Genomic DNA, 10,029 nt, shown 5'->3' with positions numbered 1-10,029 from the left:
AAACTAAAACCGAAAGTTTTTCAGTTAACACATTTTGATGAAAATATCAGTGAAACGTTCAAACTAAAACCGAAAGTTTTTCAGTTAACACTTTTTGATGAAAATATCAGTGAAACGTTCAAACTGAAACCGATTTTTTTTTCAGCTAATACATTTTGTGAAAAGTATCAGTGAAACGTTCAAACTGAAACCGAAAATTTTTCAGTTAACACATTTTGATGAAAATATCAGTGAAACGTTCAAACTGAAACCGATTTTTTTTTCAGCTAATACATTTTGTGAAAAGTATCAGTGAAACGTTCAAACTAAAACCAAAAGTTTTTCAGTTAACACTTTTTGATGAAAAATAACATTGAAACGTTGAAGCTAAAACCGAATGTTTTTCAGCTAACACATTTTGATGAAAAATATCAGTGAAAAGTTCAAACTGAAACCGAAAGTTTTTCAGTTAACACATTTTGATGAAAATATCAGTGAAACGTTCAAACTGAAACCGATTTTTTTTTCAGCTAATACATTTTGTGAAAAGTATCAGTGAAACGTTCAAACTGAAACCGAAAATTTTTCAGTTAACACATTTTGATGAAAATATCAGTGAAACGTTCAAACTGAAACCGATTTTTTTTTCGGCTAATACATTTTGTGAAAAGTATCAGTGAAACGTTCAAACTAAAACCAAAAGTTTTTCAGTTAACACTTTTTGATGAAAAATAACATTGAAACGTTGAAGCTAAAACCGAATGTTTTTCAGTTAACACATTTTGATGAAAATATCAGTGAAACGTTCAAACTAAAACCGAAAGTTTTTCAGTTAACACTTTTTGATGAAAAATAACAGTGAAAAATTGAAGCTAAAACCGAATGTTTTTCAGCTAACACATTTTGATGAAAAGTATCAGTGAAAATTTCAAACTGAAACCGAAAGTTTTTCAGTTAACACATTTTGATGAAAATATCAGTGAAACGTTCAAACTAAAACCGATTTTTTTTCAGCTAACACATTTTGTGAAAAGTATCAGTGAAACGTTCAAACTGAAACCGAAAATTTTTCAGTTAACACATTTTGATGAAAATATCAGTGAAACGTTCAAACTGAAACCGATTTTTTTTTCAGCTAATACATTTTGTGAAAAGTATCAGTGAAACGTTCAAACTAAAACCAAAAGTTTTTCAGTTAACACTTTTTGATGAAAAATAACATTGAAACGTTGAAGCTAAAACCGAATGTTTTTCAGCTAACACATTTTGATGAAAAATATCAGTGAAAAGTTCAAACTGAAACCGAAAGTTTTTCAGTTAACACATTTTGATGAAAATACCAGTGAAACGTTCAAACTATAACCGAAAGTTTTTCAGTTAACACATTTTGATGAAAATATCAGTGAAACGTTCAAACTAAAACCAAAAGTTTTTCAGTTAACACTTTTTGATGAAAAATAACAGTGAAACGTTGAAGCTAAAACCGAATTTTTTTCAGCTAACACATTTTGATGAAAAATATCAGTGAACAGTTCAAACTGAAGCCAAAAGTTTTTCAGTTAACACATTTTGATGAAAATATCAGTGAAACGTTCAAACTAAAACCTATTTTTTTTTCAGCTAACACATCTTGATGAAAAGTATCAGTGAAACGTTCAAAGTGAAGCCGTACGTTTTTCAGCCCTACAAAACAATTACCCTTCTCCATGTTAAGGTTTCATTTTCTTTGTCCTATTTTGTCCTGGTGGATAACATTTTTATTATTTCAATTTTTCAATCTTAAATTGTCATTAAAATGTCAGAAAATATCGGTACTTTGATGGGCAAAATTTTTCAATTGGATGCAGGAGAGAGCTGTTAGTTTTGTTCAGTTCACATCAATCCGTGTTCAATTTTGCCCTTCAGTTGTTTGTCAATTATCCCTCTGTATCTCGCCTAAAACAAAAAAAGCATTAGCAAATTTTAACTTTAATCACAGCAAATCACTTTTTGCCATCCCAGCTTTTTTGCAATTATTTCCTGATTTTGGTATGTTTTGTTTTTCTCGATCGATTTTTGTTGGATCGTTTTTGCCGACCCAAGGCAAAAAAAGTGTGTTATATTTTGCTCGACCCAGTTCAAGTAAGCTTCCAGTTTCTCGGCCAAAAGTTGCTGTTTCGTTTTTCTCGACCTTTTCGGCCACTTTTTCAAAAAAAAGACTATTCGGCCCCAAATTGATGTGTTGTGACACTGTCAACTAAAAATGGTTTAGCTCGATTATCTCGACAGAGAAAAGTCCAAAATTTAGTCGACCCTTTTCAGATATGTTTTAACCAGAATTTTCCTAACTCATGGAAAGCTAGTAGAATTAGTGAGTGTGGTATAGTTTTAAAGACTTGTTTGACGCGATTTGGACTCCTACAGCAAAATACCAAACAGTTTCTCAGTGTTGAAATAAATTGGTCCGAACAAATGTTTGGTTTTCAGATAAAACTAGATCACCCAAAGGTCGCAAAAGGTTAATCTTCTAATCAACTGACAGAAGTCTCTAGGCGGTCTTACCACCAAAAAAAATTCCATTTCATACTCTCGGTTTTTCCCCGATTTAGAGGTTGATTGTCACTTTTCAGTAAATTGTTTTTAAAACCTTAGGTGGGAGGGATAGTTTTCTAAGTTTCTTTGTTTCGTAAAACCTCCCCCCTCAACATTATGAGGTCAAAAATTCAAAAAAAAATCAAAATTGAATTTTGTTGACAAATAAGACAATCCAATTATTGTTGTTAAATCGTAAATTAAGTTCAAGCGAGCAACTTTTCAGATATATAGGACCTAGTTAACATCCTCCCCCCAAAGCCGTTTGGTGGTAGGATGTTAACTTGGTTCTAAGTTGGGATTTTTTAGCCAATCAGAATCGAGCATTTGATATGCAGCGCTTAGCAAACTTAATTTAAATTAAGCGCTGGGTTGGAGGATCTTAACTTGATCTATTTGGCGGGGAGGATGCTTACTTGATCCGATATATACGATGTAGTAATTTCAATTTTTAGTCTGAAAGTTTTTTGATTACATATTTTGTGAGATTTTTCATTACGAGGCTAAATTGTGCACTGAATAGGCGCACAATTCTGTTTCTGTGTGTTCCTGGATTCCAGAGACAAATCTTTAACATGTTGAAAATTTGTCGGAACGATCAAAGAGAATGAAAGAGCAAAATAAGAACGAAGGAAGCTTCCTTGTTGCAGAATCTGCTCACAATTCACAAAATACACTGTTTGGCCTCGTAATGATGAAATGAATAACTTATAAACAAACTGTTTTTCAAAATTAGAACATGCCAAATGCATGCGGGAACTGTCTATCATAGTTGCTATGACATAGTCTTATCGGCAATGTTCTTCAGGCAGGGATGTATTTATCGCAAAAAGGGGCTTGGCCAACCCCTAAGAGTTGATCTAGCTAAGAGTAGATAGTTAGATTGACTCAAGGTGGTCCCGAATTGACTCAAAAGTAGTACCAAGAAAATTACTAAGCGTGCCATTACGCAAAGCCAACTATTCAACTTCCATTGCGCATTAGTTTGTATCTAATTTTGGAAAAACCATACAACGCACAGTGATTGCTGTCTTACAATACAAGTTAAAGATCAACATTTTTGCGAAATTTGCAAGATAATGACATATTACGGACCACAATTATCTCGACAACAGCTCGTGAATTGCGTTTGCAAATAACCTAGGCGATCAATGGGAATATCAGCTATCATCGTTTTTCCTGACATGTCCTTTTCCAGAACTAATGCGAAAGAACTGCGTTTGAGACCAAACAAAACTTGATAACAATGAGATTAAAACTCAAAACACGAATTATCAATTTTTAGTGATGTTTGTTTTATCGAGCGAGCAAGGAAAAACGCAAATTAGGATCAGAAAAAATTGCCGGGAGCCTTTTTTTGATGAGAACTTGACAAAATCGGTGGAACGGATAAAATTTTGTTCGCCTACCTATAGCGCGAAATGACTCATCATCACTGAAATTTCTTCACGCAAAATTATTCCGTCAATTTTTCTGAAAGCCGAAATAACAAAATTGTGTATCACAGCAAAGCCTTTATTGTTCCCCGCACTGACAAAAATGGTTTGGGATCGATTTAATTTGATTTTAAGTCGATTTTAAATCAATCCAAATCGATTAACAATGTACATTTTACGAAACTAAATGAACTTTAAATCGATTTAATTTGATGTTTTTTGAAAATTTTGGATCAATTTAAGTGACTAAAAATTTAAGTCGATCTGGATGGATTTTCCGACTCACTAAAACCAAAATTCATTTAAATCCATTTTTAATCGATTTACATTGATCTTATTTGAAAATTTTGGATCGATTTGAGTGCCATAAAAATCGATTTAAATCAATTTGGATGGATTCTCAGACTCAGTAAAATCAATTTTTTTGCTTACACGGCGAAGGAATTTTTTATTCTCAATTTTTTATATATAAACACTTGTGCCAGATGTTATAGAATTCAATAAACGATTCACATAAATCCAATTTTGAGCTCCAAAGTAGGCAATGATATCATAGAAAACTTTTGTACGTCAGATTTTGCAAAATGTTTTGTAACAAACAAGAAAAGGGTCAGAATAAATTTAAATTTGATCTCATTAATATGCAATTAAATCATAGAAATTATGAAGATAAATCAGAATTTGGGCAAAACGGATCAAAAAAAGGGTCAATATAGGTCAGTTTTTGAACTCAGAACATGCAAGAAAATAATAGAATGTTATCGATATTTTGGTCTTTTTATTTGGTCTTTTTACGCTACAATACGCTATAGATGTAAAATGAAAAATGATAGGCAATGATCAAATGCTATAGAAATTCGAAACTGATAAATCTAGAATGAAAAAAATCAATTTATATCAATATAAATCCGTTTTAATTCCCTAAAAATAAAAACAAATTAAGACTAGAAAAAATGTATTTAAATCGATTTAAAATCGATTTGGATCAATTTTTTTTACTGGAATTTAAGATCAATTTAAATCAATTTTAAATCAATCCAAATCAATCTTCATCTTTTTTATTTAATCGTCGGACTTTTCTTTTTTCATACTAAAATTGATCTAAACTTAATCAATGTACTTTTTTCATAGTAAAATTGATCCTATTCTTTTTTTGTCAGTGCGGGTCACACTGCCTTTTAAGATAACTGCAAATCTTTGTTTAGAATTCATAGTTTTTTAACCATATTTCCACTTTTGTTTAATTACCGCTACACGCAATGTTAACTATGAAGTCTCAATGATGCCTCAAGAGAAACCTCAAAAACCAATTATAGTAGATTTTAAAAACGAAAACTATAGGAAAAGTTTGCAATTTAAATTATCCGTCAAAACAAACAAAGCTTGAACTTCAAAACAAGTTTTACTCAATTAAAGACAAACTTTGCATTGAATTTTAGCGGAATTATTATGGTGCTTTTTTGCGAAATTCGGGCCGAAAATTAACCGCAAATCCAATTTTTTTCGTCAATCAAATTTTTAACAAGAACTGCCGTTCTAATTGCTCGACAATAAAATTCAAGATTTTATTGAAAATTTGATTTAAAAAATTGCGTTTTCTAGATCGAATTTTGAATGGGGGAGGAATTCAAATGCGAGTAACATGGGGAAAGGTGAAGTAGGTGGAGAAAAACAAATAAAAACCAGCGAACATAAACAAACTTCGAAAATAAAGAAATAGTTATGAAGAAAAAATGGAAAGCATGATAACAAATATCTTGCCAAAGTAACCTTGCTTCGAGTTCCAAAAAATATGTTTCTCATCATGTAGTAGCGCGTTAGTTTGAACAAATAGCTCAACTGAATTAGCTCAATTAAAAACTGGAAATTAACGCGGATTGGTTGCATAATTTCACATAATATATCGGGTAAAATTTTTTAACATGATTTTTAGCTCTATTACAGCAATACATTTCAGATCATTTCAGCAAAACTTCTCAAAAATGTCTAGATAAAAAATTGAAGTTTGTCTGGAGACAAAACCACGCAGAGCTCAAATGTTTTGTCACATTCTGCGTAAATTAGAACAAAAATTGAATATCTCTACAAAATACAGTATTTACTAATTATAGTCACGTCATTCGCTGAAATAGTGCAGTATTGCAATTTAAAATATCCGGCAAAACAAACAAAGCTTGAACTTCAAAACAATTTTTTTCAAATAAAAACAAACTTTGCATTGAATTTTAGCTGAATTATTATGGTGCATTTTTTTGCAAAGTTCGGGCCAATCATTTAACGCAAACCCAATATTTTTTCGACAATAAAAATTTAACAAGAACTACGGTTTTAATTGCGGGCAATAAACTATATTATCTATAGCCTCTAATGTAAACCAAAACGAAATGAAAAAAGTAAATTTTCTAAAAACATTGAAAATTATCTGATAAAATTGTAATATTGACACATTTTAATTACAAAAAAAACATATAGGCAAAACTTATTAGGGAAGATTCTACTCCTTTCAAAGTTTGCCGGGCTCCATAAGAGGCTCACTTTAGTATAGTTTTGACAGCAAATGATCCGGTATAACATATAATTTATTCTAGCTTGCTTTAAAACCAATTATTTCAAACTGTCTTAAGAATAGATTTGTGGCTTTTTTGAGCTATTATCGTCTAGCAGTTATCTAATACAGTGCCGGACAAAACGAAAAGCAATGGAAACTTTATACGCATTTTTTTCAAATTGGGTTCATATTTAGTGAAGAGATTAAAGGTCCATGAGTCCAGAACAACCATGAGGTAATTAACCATGAGGTTATAAAAAAGTCCTCAAACATCGCACACAACAGGGGCGGATTTAGGGGGGGGGGGTGGTGGGGCGATGGCGGACGCCTTTTTCTTTCCTCCTCAGGGATTCGATCCCCTGCCGACCCCAAGGGGCCCCCTTTGGAAATTTTTAACAAATCCATACGGGCCGACCGACCCTAAAATTTTTCTACAGATTTTTCTTTGGCGCCAATGTATATTATTTTTGAGGGGGAGCTCGCGCCGAAGAATGCCATTTTTTGGTCAAAATTTTCCAAAAAATGCCACAAAAACGCCTTTTGTGGACTGTTTTTTTTCAAAACTTTGGCTGCGGTGCAGAAAATTTGACCAAAACAGGGACTAAACAGTGCTTAGGGAGAGCTGGAAAAATCAATTCGGTCGACCTAAAAAAAGATCGACAAAATTTTCGAAATTTTTTTTTAAATCCGCCCTCCCCTCGAGAAAATCCTAGATCCGCCCCTGGCACACAACAAAAGAAAAGTTCTAGAATAATGAAAATCTCCCAAGATTTTGAAACTTTCATATTAAAAAGTACCTTTTTAAATATGAAGCTAAACTTTTTTCTTGTACAGAAGCTTGGAGATTTTTACCCTTCTGCAACTATGATGAGCTGGGTTATAAACACAGTGTTATGAAAACAGTTATGAAAGGTTTTATCTTTTGATTTAACTTTTTCATCAATAAGTTCGGTAGTTCAGCGTAGTTCTTGATCAACTAAGAAAGCCAAATATTTTCTAACATTCTTTTTGATCAAGTAAAAAAGCCAAAAGTTTTTTTATCATTTTTTATTGCGGTAAAGTTTGAGCAAACCGTTTTTAAGTATCTAAGAACTTACGTGTGTTCTTCACATTTTTGAAAAAATATACTACGATGAAAAAAGTACATAGCTTGCTTGCATAAATAAAAATGGGCGAAAGATATTTCTAGTTTAAGAGTAACGCTCAAAACATCTTTATACCAAGGCGAAAATTCGTTGTTTTTACGGTTGTTTCCAGTTAAAGCTAGAAAAACAGTTTATTAACCTACCCAAGGAGAAACTGCTCTTTTTTCCGGTATCCAGTTGTCCAGATAGTATCTTCTCATACTCATGTCTCCTGCAAATGCCAACTGCGTCAGAACCACTGTCACAGCCAGAACAGCGAAGAGAACAATTTTCAGATTCAGCATTTTTTAAGCAATTTTTTTGATGATTCGGCAAATGTTTTGATGATGTTTTCAAAAATGAATCTACTAAAGACAACTTTTTAAAGAGGTTTTAATCAACGATTTGCTCAAAGCAAAACTGAATTTCAAAATATTATTTTCAAAAGTTTTTATTTCAAAGGTTTTTTTTATTTTTGAGCTGTTAAACGGCAGTAATTATTCGGTTACTAAGCTAATTTGCTGTATCAGCGGGCGTGCCAGTTGCATCATACCCGCCCCCATCCATTCTGGTTTCCCAATTTTTTTCCAAACGGTCCCCCCTTTTTTCTTTTTTTTCAGTAGTCCAAACTTGAACTTTTTCTATGATGCGTCATCGCTCCAAAAAATGCCACTTGAGGTCATTTTAAAACTGCTTGTTTGTTCAAAACTTCTTTATAGAGTTATATGGGAGCTCAAGAAACCAATTTGGTCGACATGATAAAGCTCGACATTATTTTAAATTTTTTTCTCAGAAAAAGTGCCCCCTCTTCGGAAAATTCCTGCGTTTGTCATTAGATGCTGCCTTGGTAGCTTAAAAGTATCTGTTTGAGATAGAATGAACAAATTGACAGAAAAAATTGTCATGGATCAACAAAGATGCGGCAGTCAAAGTTATCGAATCTGGAAAAATGTATCAAAAAATTATTTCGATTTAAAAATAAATGACTCAAAAAGTTTTAGATTATATTTGGCAACAGAAAAATCTTGAAAACACCAGGAAGCCAGAAAATTAAACAATATAAATTTGAAACTGAATACATTTCCAAGGAGTATTGAATTGGGCTCACAATAAAAGCAATAATAAGTCGATTTCAGAGATAAACTGAGCTAATACAATCAAATAGCGGTGGGAAATAAGTAATAACCTGTAATTTATTACCTCTGTGGGCATTAAAATTAATTTCTTGGAAAAAATTGCCTCTGAAAAAAACAACAGATAACTAGATTTGAACGATGGGAGGGGAAAAAAGGGGTCTTGGCATATCTTCAAAAACTGATAATTGCTGCAACAAATCAAAATCGAATTATTCCCAAACCTCAACTTGACACCATTTTTGGTGACATAAAATTGTAACAGCCGGCCATATATCGAAGAAAAAGTTGCAGAAGTATAAATTATGAAAAGAGGTGTGAGAAAAACCGAGTTTGAGTATTGCATGGAGACGGCTGGATGAGAAAAGTAAATTTTGAGGTGTCAAATTAGCACAATCATTCAAAACAATTTGACCAGTTTGAGCAACACTCTCAGATTCACAAAGCTTAAAACACGGTTTAATTTTAAAATTTGATTAAAATGAACACTGGGGTAGACAATCATAACTTGGTATATTGGGGTAGGGGGGATGTTAACTTGATCCCGCAAGCCAAAGTGAGTTGAAAGATACAAAAAAAGGATCAAGACTCAGCCGAGCGTTGAACCCCTTGCGATACAAAAATTGAAAGAAAAAATACCACCTCTAAAACCAAAATGGAACAAGGATAGCCGCGATTACTGTGCGAGCAGGGCAAAATGTTCCGACCAAAGTTTTTAGAAAACCACTCTTTTTATTTCTAAATTAGTGTAGTTTTTTTCTGGTAGGTGAGATAAAAGGATCTGACGTGAAAACACATATAAGGCAAATTAGGCAGTCATAGTAATACAGGCAAATTGGAGAAAAATTTTTGTACAAAAATGGCTAGGAAAACTAAAAAAAAACTTTAAAAAAACTTGGTTTTTCCAGACTTTGCGAAACTGAAGGAAAGTTAACTGTCACCAGCGCAACCAAATTAACACTAACCACCTCCGGCGTGATCAAAGGAAAGTTAGTCGCGGCGGTCGAAAAATGAGTCGCGATGGTCGAAAAAATTAGTCGCGGCGGTTGAAAAGTTAATTACCGATTAACTCATTTGCCTGGCGCTTTTGCTTGCCTTTCTCTGATTCTTACCTAAGGAAAGACATCAACATTATTTGAGTAAATCTCTAAATTCCTTGTCAATACTTTAGTAATGCTGAAGTAGTGGACAAAACTAAAAGCAAATTCAATTTTTCACTTTAAAATTGCCTAACTTCA

The 10,029-nt window shown here is 32.7% G+C and overlaps 1 long non-coding RNA gene across 1 annotated transcript; it reads right to left on the bottom strand.

Annotated features, from left to right (window-relative positions):
• Window positions 1-1,768: 1,768 nt before the first annotated feature.
• LOC134842755 (uncharacterized) lies at window positions 1,769-8,859 on the bottom strand. The gene is made up of 3 exons (XR_010162542.1): window positions 8,738-8,859; window positions 7,823-8,026; window positions 1,769-1,914 (listed from the first exon to the last, which is right to left on the bottom strand). It is a non-coding gene; the product is annotated as an uncharacterized LOC134842755 (long non-coding RNA).
• Window positions 8,860-10,029: the final 1,170 nt, after the last annotated feature.

Source organism: Symsagittifera roscoffensis, chromosome 3, assembly GCF_963678635.1.
Source record: "Symsagittifera roscoffensis chromosome 3, txSymRosc1.1, whole genome shotgun sequence".
Taxonomy (NCBI): domain Eukaryota; kingdom Metazoa; phylum Xenacoelomorpha; order Acoela; family Convolutidae; genus Symsagittifera; species Symsagittifera roscoffensis.
This window is presented reverse-complemented; position numbering and strand designations above follow the sequence as displayed.